Below are 11,958 nucleotides of genomic sequence, written 5' to 3'. Positions count from 1 at the left end.
TAAGCGTAGAAGCTGCGGTACAATCAGACCAAGAACACAGGATGGGTTGGGTCTGGATTCTGCTTCATTAGTCTGCAATCTCCCTACCACAGATGAAGAGAAAGAAAAGGTACATCAGTGCAAAATGTGGGTTTGTTTTTCTGAGAACAGTGTGTACACATTAAAGTTAGCTTCATAACACTTCAGGGGAAAAAAAAAAAAAAAAGATACTTTGTTTCCAGTTTGCATAGAAATTGAGCAGGGCTTGTCAATGTCCATGACACAGAGCCCAGGACACCTGCATCCCAGTCTAACCACTTTTAGCAGGGTGGGGCAAAGGGGAAGCGCTCAGGGTGAGGGAGAGGAGGACAACTACTAGGAAACTGTTGCGCCTCTTGCCAAAAAGATAACCAATTCCACCATAAGTTTAGACTCCTGGCTTAGAACCAAAGTAGCTGAAAAGAACCAGTTCTTCAAATGTGAGCAGTTATTTTCATAAACTGTTTTGGGGAGTTGCATATAATTTCAGTAAAATGTAAAATACTTCCATTTCACCTTACCCTGTTAGCAAGATTAACTTGCATTTTCACTTTTGTAATATGAAGCAAGCTTTCAACAAGAGTGTTTAAGGCAACATCAGCAGAATCATCTGAGCATCCTCCACAATTTTCAGCCAAGGAAACATCTAAAAGCAGCAAGCTGGCAAGTTTGTTTAGAAAAAAAAAAATCTAGCAACAGATAAACATTATTTATTTCTCAAAATTGGTTTAAAGAGAAAAAAAGATTTTAACTGGTTCACAGAATGCGGTTTAGCATTAGACAGCTAAATAAGGCTTTTAGTTAACACCAGCTTTGGAGGGAAAAGATACTTTTCCTTCTGCAGCCTGAAAGAGATTTGAAGAAGAAACACATACGAATGATGAACAACATATGAAGAAGTGATAGTAATTATCATTCAAGAGATCAAACAAAAATACTCCAAAAGAGTACAGAATAACATGCAATCAGGGAAATACAGTAAAATTATACTGGCACTGTAAGGCAACAATTTGAATCTTGTCACATTTACATAAATTCTTAGAAAAAGATGATATATGACCATTAGTACAGATGAGAGACTACAGGCTATACATAACAGCTTTTGGAAAAGTTTTAATGCTCTGCACTGCTTTCCTTTTTTTTTTTTCTCCTTAAAGTGAGACATGCAATTTTTTTTTTTTTTTTTGAGCCTGTGAAGGTCAATTGAAAAGGCCAAAATGAGCTTTTTAATAAGCTATGTCATTAAAAAAAAAAAAAAAAAAAAAAAGGACCTAGATAGAAGACACTATCTTCTCTTGGCAGGCACTGTTGTGTAGTTAAAGCATTCTTTATTGTTCATGTGAAAAACATGGCTCAAGGCATCAAAACCTGCTGAAATCTGAAGGATTGAGTTCTGGTCTTACAAGTGCTTAGGCGGGACAGCAAAGTATAAGGGATCTAGGTTTATTCCTACAGGAAATGTGCCATGACAGAGGACATGGGAGCTGTTGGAAGGCTGATGCTAATGCCCATGAGGTATTGGGTATGGTGCTGCTCCTTTTGGCATGGGCCTCTGACCCAGCTACGTGCCTTGCTGTGACCAAGCAGGCATGGCACGAGCAGAGTAGAGCTTCAAGAACTGGCTCTGCAGCAGCAGAAATGCTCCTGTCCATGCTGGGCACAGCACAGGTATGGTTTGTTCCACCTCAACACAGGGGTTGTCCAGAGGTGGACACAGTGGAGCATCTCTTCCCCTAGAGATATCGGTTCGTGGTGGTGGGTACATTGGTACCTGGTCCCCAGGATACAGCTCTGCCCCGGGCAGGGAGTAAGACGACTTTTTTGAGTCTATCCAAAGCCTTCATACTGCTCAGCACAGCTTTTATCTAATCAAATGATGAAAGTTTTCTACAAAAACTAAACGTGTCTTGATGTACCACATGAGAAGCCATGTATGAAACCACTTCATGACATCTTCCTTACCAGCACTCAATGGCAGGGCGAGAGCAGAGGCAACCAGACATTCAGAAACACTGAGCACAGGCAAGCAGAGGGACAGGTGGCCTTGGCCATGTTTTCTTGTCTGTGTGCCTGTCAGTCCAAACAGAAGAGCAGTACCACCACTGTTCACCCTGCCCAGCCCTCCTGCGAGCCAGGACCTGCACAGTGCTGCTCTCCAGCCACCTCCATCAGCACTCACAGGGGCCTGAAGAGCTGCTAAACCCGCCCCAGCATTTCTGTGGGAAAACTAGAGGACCAGGCATCCTTCCTCCTAGTCACATCGTTACTTCCACACATAGGAGGAAAAAGCCTTCATCTGATGAATGCAGCTGGCACTAGCTGGTACATACAGAGGGACCCTGGTATATTCGCAGGGATGCCTGGCTACAGAGCAATAGACACTGCATATGATAAGCACAGGTATGGGTTACTACACGGGAAAAACAACAACTGGAATTTTATTAGCCAGGAAGATGAAATGATGATCATAGATACAAATCCTCTCACCCATATGTAGGCAAACCTAGCGTTTTAGTAAACACTGGAGAGGAGCATCCTGCTCTGGGAATGCTTATCTCAATATACAGGGAGGACTTGAGGGTTGAAATCCAGCAGGATTTTTCAGAATCCCTGATAAACTGGAGAAATCTGAGCAGCTACTGTATAGCCTAGGCATGTTCACAACAGAGGTGGAGACCTGAAGGGCTTTTCTGTCTTCTGGTTCTGCGTTTTTAAAGCATATATATGAACATTATATTCATGTATTCCTCTCCTGCTACCAAGAGCCTACTTATTATCTAGGACAGAGAAGTGCAGGCATATAAGCAGCTTTTTTAAGCCGTTGATACTTCTTTTGGTTTCAATTTCAGACTTGAAGGATTTTTGCTGTATATTGGGAGTGCAAACAGACTCAGCTGCCTCAGGTACACAATTGCATGTGATAATGCAAAGCACAAGTCCCCCAAGAGTTTGAACTGCGAAGAAATCAACCCTTTCTGGGTTTCTTGCTGAATTCATGATCTAAATTCCATAAACCATATGTTAAAAAGTCATGCCCAGATAATTTATGGTCTTGTCACACCTTCATGCAAATTAGACATGGAAAAATTGCATAGGACATTCCTATTGCTATAGCTCAGTCCTTTTTCTTTGACATTACTCCTGAAGCCCTAAGACATAACATCTTATTGTCATGGAGTAAATTCACCCACTCTTAAATTTAAGCTCTTGATCGGGTCTAGCTTGTTAACCCCATTTCCAATAAGCTTAGGAATTTGCAGCCCACTCTGGCAGGATTTAAAGGCTAGAGATACAAAGTTATCAGACAATTTCCTAAAAACAAAGAATTATTTATCAAAGCAACATGGAAGAGCTATTTCAAAGCACTCTGTGTACAGTTATCTTTTATATAGGGACTTTTCATGAGAGTAGGATAACCCAGGCAAGTTTACTGTGTGTTATGAGCTGCAGTAAAGCTTGGGCAGTTCTGCAGCAGCATCCTAGATATTTCAGCCTGATTTCCCTAACTGGCTTCTTCCAATCACGTGAAGGTCCTCTCCCAAGAAGGGAGGAAGCCAGCATGTTAGCCCTGCTAATATGATTTTCCCCTTGGTTTATGAGCTTCAGCCCCTCCAGTCATGCAAGCTTGGGCAAAGGCGAGTTAAAGTCCTCAGGACCATACATCCAAAATTATCCCTTACCAAGTGACTGGTGTCCTCTGAGATCACACTAGCCACAGCCATTCTGTTCTCTCCTGTTTTTTTTTTTTTTTTCCAGATGGTTCTGTCTGAATTAAAAGGAAAAAAAAATCACCCAGTACATTCCAGTAACCAGGCCAACTCCTCCTCTGCCAGACATGCAGTTACTTGTAGGAAGGGTTCGAGTAACTTTTAGCAGTGACTACATTCAAAAGAGCATTTAAGTTCCACTGGTATAATTTGTTCAGGTTAAATTAAGTAAATTATTAACCACAAATTATTTTCTCATTAATTGCTTAATAAGAAGGCCACTTGGACCTTCTGGCTGAGCTGGATTAGAGTTCTTTACTTTTTAATGGAAACACAAAGTGTTTTCACTAGTAAAGAAATGAAGAATTTGATGAGTCAGCCTACGCAAATTTTAGAGATTTTTATGTAATTCATTCACTAAGCTTCCTACATGCCTTCATCGGAAGAAGAACATCAGGAAAGATGTGAAAGTGATAACCTCATTCCTATAACATTTGAAGTTATTAGCTATATCTATATATAAAAATGTGTATACCAGTTTTTAAATACCCGCCTCTGCTCTGGAGCCCAGCAGAAGCTAAAACCTCCTGCCTCACAGTGCTTGCTGGGAGCAGGCAGGCAGGAAGACACGAATGAATCTGAATTTGAAAGCCATATATAAAATAAACCCATCAGTTTTCTCCTCAAAGCTCTTATTTGTGTCTCATCTTCGTAAAAATCTTTAATGCTTCAATTTGTAGGTGTCACATGAAGTCAATCATTGCTAAGACCTAGGTAATGCTATGTGTTTTCTATTTAATATTTTTTTTCCTAAAAATTTTATCCTAAATTAGATAGTAATATTTGTTACTTCTTAACAATAGGAGGTGTGTATAAGCAAGCATCATGTCTGAGCAGCGTGCCTGCAAAGGAAAGCAAGTTAGCTCATACTAAGCTCCATGCTGCTGTGGCTGTTTTGCTTCTGGTGCCTAAACTCACTTATCTGGGAACTAGGAACATATTAAAAGAGAAAGATGAAGCAAAATACAGGTCTACTCTTTCCTGGATGATGGCCCAGAGAGGGTCAAAATAATCTGTACTTTTCTTTTATGGAGAGTTACCTTAAAAAAAAAAAATTGTGCATCATGACCAGATGCATCATGCAATTAATTTTAACTGCAGAGGTTCAGCCCCCAGGCCAAATTTGGGAAATAAAGAGGTTTGAAACATACTAAGCACTTTTTGGAGTCTAATGAAATTCACCCTAAGAGAGTCACAAAGTAGACAAAGCAATTGCAGAGGATAAGGAAGGTCATAAAGGATTGAAAGACAAAAATATCTGTGATTAAAGGGTGGAGAAAGGAGACTCTAGAAAGCTAGAGACTGGTCAGACCAACACTCAACACTGGAAGGAGGCCAGGAGTTAATCAACTGGTTTGGAAACACCCGCTGGTTCTCAATGAACAACAACAGGGAGTCATTAGCAAAACTGGGCAAATAGATTCAATGCTGTTGTGCTTGTTTCTGAAATCCCAGCCCTCTCTCCAAAGAAAAAGGAATGGAAGCTAAAGGAGGACTTATTATTTCTTGTGTTGATTTTCCCAAGATTTGTCATATTGGTTCACAGACTAAACTCTCATTTAAATGTAACTTTTACTTTGCATTATAGTATTGTTCAAAAGAAAAAAAGAGGAAACCCATATCCCCTACCTACAAGTTATTTAAGAAGCCATCACCAAAGCAGAGCACCAGCTCCCACCGCCCCAGGGCAGTGCCAGCAAGTGATAGTGGCAGAGTTTGAAACCCCAGGTCAGCAAAACAGCAGCCCATGATGGGCACAGCCTGAACACAACCAGAGGCAGAACTGCCACTGGTGCAACCCTGCTGCAGATCTGCAAGCCACCACCAAGAGCCCCACCTCATCCTGCACTGCCTTCACTAGCCATGGACGAGGCAGAGACATTTAACTATGCAAAGTACAAATGAATAGAGCTGTGAAGCAACACCTCTGCCGAAGATTTCAGCATTTTAACAGCTGACTGTGTATAAATCCCTCTGGCTATGCAAAATCTCTTGCATTTCTGTCTTGAGGGCAGTAACATCTTCACCAAGTTTCATGCCTCACTTTCAGAAATGGTAAAAGAACAGAGACAGCTGATGTTGCTCTTTATCATCCTTTATGTTCTAACGGCTACTGACTTCAAGGGATTACCAAAACAAATCCCTGCTGGCTGTGCTCACAGGGAGCCTCACCTGCACCTCAATTTTGCACACCTGCCTGGCCCCAGCAGATATGATCAGAGGGAAGGAGCAGCCTGTCCCACCAGGCTGGCCTGCAGTCCCACTGCTCACCAGAGCAACACTGGAATGCTGCTCATCAAACAGCCACGCTCATAAAATAATTATTATGTGGCACCTTTCACCCACTGTTCTTAATATTCCTTCCCAGGTTTAGAGCCGGTTCATCCTCCTGTGGGGTACCTGCATATTAGTGCATTCATGGTATTCTGGAAAAAAAGACAGAGTCAAGAAGACTATGTCATTTTCATTTTTCACAGGATCAAGGACACCAGTTCTTGGTTCTTCTCATCCCCTCCTCCCATCAGAGCAGTTTTCAGCTCTCCTTTTTCTGCACTGCTTTCCGTGTGTCCTGTGCACCAAGCTGGCTGTAATGGAGGTGTTAACTGTAATTACTCAGAGATTTTATTTTTTTCTTCCAACAGCGATTAACACTGTCAAAGCCAATGCATACTCTCTCTTGCAAAACACTCGAAAGTATTATAAAAAACTATCACATAAGCTGGGGCTTTTCAGTACGTGCTTCTTCAGGGAAAGAAATGGGTCTGTGTGTTCTTAATGTAGCTGCTTCATCGCGGGAGGTGAAGAGCTCACAGACAGACATTTCACTCCTTTCAGCATCTCAAGCAGTTGTTGTGCACTGTTAAACAGCTCTAACAGGAGAGGAACCCACCCTCCTGTTCTAAGGCCATGAGAATTATTTTTTTGGGGTTTTTTTGGCCTCTCCATCTTCATGGGTTGTGAAGTACAATGTACAGGTGTTTCAGAGAAGCCGCTGCACCCCAGCAGGACCCTCCAGTTCAATGAAAGCTGTCAGTCCTCCTCATGCTCTGGGTAGGTGGGTAATAAAAAAAACAGGAACAACCTGGAACCAAGGCTCAAAACTTAGATCAACAGCCTAAACAAATAAATTAAATTTCCTGACATCATAAAAATGCAACTGGGAAAAGCATATTTTCCTCTCTCCTATTCACTAGTTTCTTGGCTAACAGTTACATACACAGCTATTATAGCTATATATCCATAAAGTTCATGAAAATTAGAACTACACCTGAATGAAAGCCTTGCACCCTAGCAGTGACTAAAAAGTATCACACAGGCAACAACATTTGGATCACAGATGCTGTGGAATGTTTTTACAATTACAGTTGATTTAATGCAAGATAAATAAGGCTTTAGAGACACTTTAACATCTATTGATTCATATGAAAAGGAGTGTACATAAAAAGATTTATTTAATTGCCTTTGCATTTTAAAAGTGTAGGTTACAGCAATTAATCACTCTGAGTATAGACATGAAAATGTCCTGGTGATGCAGAGTGTGTCAGCATGCTCTTCAGCATGCCGCGGGAAGACATAAGGAGATTTTAGAGGAAGGTTAATGTGGAACTTCATGTTTAGATCTAAAATTTTGAAATGAGGTATGACAACATTTGTCATGAAAGCATTGAATGGCATCCTTGAGGAACGCAAGATACGTACAGGCACAAATGCCTTTGATGAAAACCAGCCATTGCTAGAGGTCAAGCTCAGCATTCTGCCAAGCGGCTAAGAGTGATGTAGCATTCTCCTACAGATGATCCCCCATCCAGACCTCAGAGCCTAAGAGCCTTCCAGCAAGTTCAGTAAGTGTTTGAAAGAAACAAATTATGTGAGCAGCTTCTCCTCAGGACCTTCCCCAACATGGTTGAATACCTACCTAGCTTCTCTGTTCCCCTCCATTTTTTCTAATGTACTCTTTAATTATCCATCATTACCTCAGCATGCAAACCATGCCGGAGCCCTGTCCCCACTCTGCAAGGAGTTGAGGGTCACTCACCGTGTCCAGGTGTGTAACCTGGGCTGCAGCCCTTTGTCAGCCCTGTACACCCATCAAAAACACAGCAACGTGCTTCTGGAGATGGAGGCACAGTTACATGAGCAAATGCAGCATTTTCTTTTCTAATAGACAATATTTTCCCCATTTTTCATTATGATTTGCAACAAACAGCACACTTTGTGACCTATAAAAAAGGGTTACTTTTACAAACTAGTTGACAATTCCTAACTCCTTCTTTTGTCATCAGTGAAGAAGAAAGGTAGCAGTCCCTCCAGACGCCATGTCCTCCAAATACTTAGAGTGTGATGAGGAGTGACTCCTCCCGACCTGACATGGCTAACCTCACAGTTCATTCTCATTGCTCATTCTTGCTCATACAAGACTGTTTTTGTATGCACGCAAAGTCACCCCTCAAAACGACATCAGCTTCTGCTGCCGGCAGTTGGTGTACCCTCCTTGCCTCTTTGATGGAGGTGAAAGAGCAAAGCAATGGTGGGGTCTACTTCACCAGTGGCAGAGCCATGCCCTGCCGCAGCACGTTGACTCCTGACGCCGCATGGCTACAGTTCGTCCAACCAGTGAGTGAGGCAAACCTGTACTCAGGTCTGCCCTTCTCCATGTCACCATGCACTTCTGCTGTGTCACCTCCCCATCTGCTACTACTTTTAATTATTTGTTGTTAAATTTTATAGCAGAGGGTTCCCCGCCCCTCCCCCCCCCCCCCCCAATATCACTGTAGGGAAAGGAATACAGCCAACTTCTGGACACCTTCATAATGATGTCAAACCCTACCTAAAATAATATACGCATCCTATTGCAATGAAATCAATTCTCTAGTTGCTATTACTTGAAATAGTTGGCCAGTACTGATAAGTAAATAATTTAAAAAGCACACTTCTTGCAATTATTTAAAAAACATGAAAAATTGCAGAGCATTTTTATATGTCATAATAACCTTACATGACTGTAATTTATTATTTCATGGCCCCATTTTAAGACATGGCATTGGTTACAATAAACAGTCTGTCTGCACAGAGGATAAATGTCCCATTACTGAACCCAACCCAAAGTACGGGCCTGCTCTAGCATGAGAAGTTAAATTTCAAGAAGCCACAGCAAACGCCATAGCAGTAGGTGTTTCCTCCCTCAGCACTCTCTCAGCAAGAGGATTAGTGTATTGCAAGAGTTAAAACCAGATGAAGCCCTGCCCTAATGCCTGGGCTTTAGATGATGCTCTGAGCCAGACCCACAGAAAGTGGGTCATGTAACAAGTATGATCTCTGCTAAATGTAAATAACATCTGGCTCATTTTAAATCACAACCAAAACAGCAACCAGGAGACAAGGAGTCAGCCTCTGCTTGCTGCAGAAGGTGGGCCCAGAAACACTTGAAGTATACAACTTTTTTTTTAAACCCAGGATACCTTAAAAGTTCTCCAGCTTAGTTTCTGTATGCCAGATACATACATTATCCTGATTACTACTAAGTCATTAAATCTAAGATATGTAAAACATTGCTACATCAATTAAATTATAATAAGGAGATGGATGAACAAGCTAATACTCTCCAAGCTACACATATTTACTTTATGGAGCAATGGCTATTTCAGAAAATGAGAAGAGCAAGTTGTGATATGCATTCAGCAACGATTTTTGAGTTTGCATCAGTATGCAAAATCATAATTATTATTTTGTCTCATTTTGTCACACGGTTGCTATGCTTGACTTTCAGTAGCAAGTATAACCTTATCATTTAACCCAAGTGAGATTTAAAATAAATGTACAGGGGGGAAAAAAAAAAAAAAAGAGACTTAGGACTCCAGGTATTTCACGCCACTTCTAACTGTAAATTGAATGTTAATCTGAATACAGATTTCAGTGCTGCTTGCTAAACTCCTCTGCATTTGTAATAGACCTCACACCATCCTCATAACAACTGGAAGATATTTATATTTAAGTCAAAGTCAGTAGATGAGTGTAGAAGAGAAGATGTAACAAGGAAAGAAAAATGAGAAGCTTTTGCCTACTGAATACATGATTTTGGGGTGATTTATTATCATACTTAAATTTCAGATGAAGTAGCTAGACCATTTAAAAAAAATAAATAAAAGAAAAACCCAAGCTATCATCCTTTTTCCTGCCCTTGGTATCATAGAATATTTTAGATTGGAAAAGACCTTTAAGATCATCGAGTCCAACCGTTAACCTAACACTGCCAAGTCCACCACTAAACCATGTCCCTAAGCACCACATCTACTCATCTTTTAAATACCTCCAGGGATGGGGACTCAACGACTTATCTGGGCAGCCTGTTCCAGTGCCTGACTACCCTTTTGGTGAAGAAGTTTTTCCTAATATCCAACCTAAACCTCCCCTAGCACAACTTGAGGCCATTTCCTCTCATCCTATTGCTTGTTACTTGGGAGAAGAGACCAACCCCCACCTTGCTACAACCTCCTTTCAGGTAGTTGTAGAGAGCGATAAGGCCTCCCCTCAGCCTTCCCTTCTCCAAACTAAACAACCCCAGCTTCCTCAGCTGCTCCTCATAAGACTTGTTCTCTAGACCCTTCACCAGCTTTGTTGCCCTTCTTTGGACATGCTCCAGCACCTCGATGTCCTTCTTGTAGTGAGGGGCCCAAAACTGAACACAGTACTCGAGGTGTAGCCTCACCAGTGCCAAGTACAGGGGGACGAGCACTTCCCTAGTCCTGCTGGCCACACTATTCCTCATACAAGCCAGGAGGCCATTGGCCTTCTTGGCCACCTGAGCACACTGCTGGCTCATATTCAGCCGGCTGTCGACCAACACCCCCAGGTTCTTTTCTGCCAGGCAGCTCTCCAGCCACTCCTCCCCAAGCCTGTAGCGTTGCATGGGGTCATTGTGACCCAAGTGCAGGACCTGGCACTGAGCCACGTTGAACCTCATACAGTTGGCCTTGGCCCATCAATCTGCCCTCCAGCAGATCAACACTCCCACCCAACTTGGTGTCATCTGAAAACTTATTGAGGGTGCACTCGATCCCCTCCTCCAGGTCATCAATGAAGATATTGAACAGGACTGGCCCCATTACTGAGCCCTGGGGAACACCACTTGTGACCAGCCACCAACTGGATTTAACTCCATTCACCACCACTCTTTGGACTTGGCCATCTAGCCAGTTTTTTTACCTAGCACAGAAGTATGTCAACTCTGTCATGACGTGGTCTCTTTCAGACACCTGGAACAGCTCTCTAGTAAAAAAGTCAAATTCCTTCCCATTCATAATGCTTAAATAACAGGAAGCTATTTCCCTCACCTCCCCCTCCCCCTTTATTTTTTTAACCAATTTTTGTTTCATTTCCCTTCTAATTTTTCCCATTGAGCAAAACCTTCAGACTTGGGATGGAGGAGAGGGGAACAATAGTTATTTTTACATAGATTCAGGTATTATGCAGAATAAAAAAGCTTTCCCATAGAAATTGTACTAAAATACTGACAAGCATGGCAGAAGTGGTTTTGTGACACAAATGTTGTAATCACATAGGCGTTTTGTACCTTTTCCCATTTTTTTTTCTATGTAGAAGTGAACTAAAATTAGTGCCACTTTAACATCCGTGTTAGCAAGAGAACAATGCTGGGAGCATCTACCTGCTTTTCTGTCTGCAGATCCAGTCCTGCTAATCGAGATGAGCACCAGCAGGCACAAGAGATGCTGACGCTGGGCGAGGGGAGAGTTTAACCGGGCTCAGGGCCGCTTCCACATTTCCCTGTGGGAAACCCTTGTCTCCCTCTCCGTCACTCCACACCTTAGCACGAGCAAAGGTTGGGATCCAGCTGCAGGACAGAAGAGGTGGCATTGCAGGAAGCCATGCCAGCTGGCTTGGATATGACCTGCACAGAGAGAGATGCTCCATAGGCTACCCAGATGCTGCGATCCCACCAGTGTGTGGTCTGTGCACCCACCCTCCCAGCGGCGCTCTGCTGCCAAGAGCACCCCTCAGGACACCACACTTCAGGGGTTCAAGTTCAATAGTCACAAATCCTGTTGAACAAGAGATGAGATTGACTCTTATAAATTAGAAGATTGTTTTCATGATCCATCTAATCTGCTCTATTAATAAAAATAGACCAAATCCTTCTGGTGCAATTCATTTCTCA

This window comes from Nipponia nippon, unplaced genomic scaffold (genome assembly GCF_047370975.1).
Source record: "Nipponia nippon isolate SJK-2023a ecotype South Korea unplaced genomic scaffold, ASM4737097v1 scaffold_5, whole genome shotgun sequence".
Taxonomy (NCBI): domain Eukaryota; kingdom Metazoa; phylum Chordata; class Aves; order Pelecaniformes; family Threskiornithidae; genus Nipponia; species Nipponia nippon.
This window is presented reverse-complemented; position numbering follows the sequence as displayed.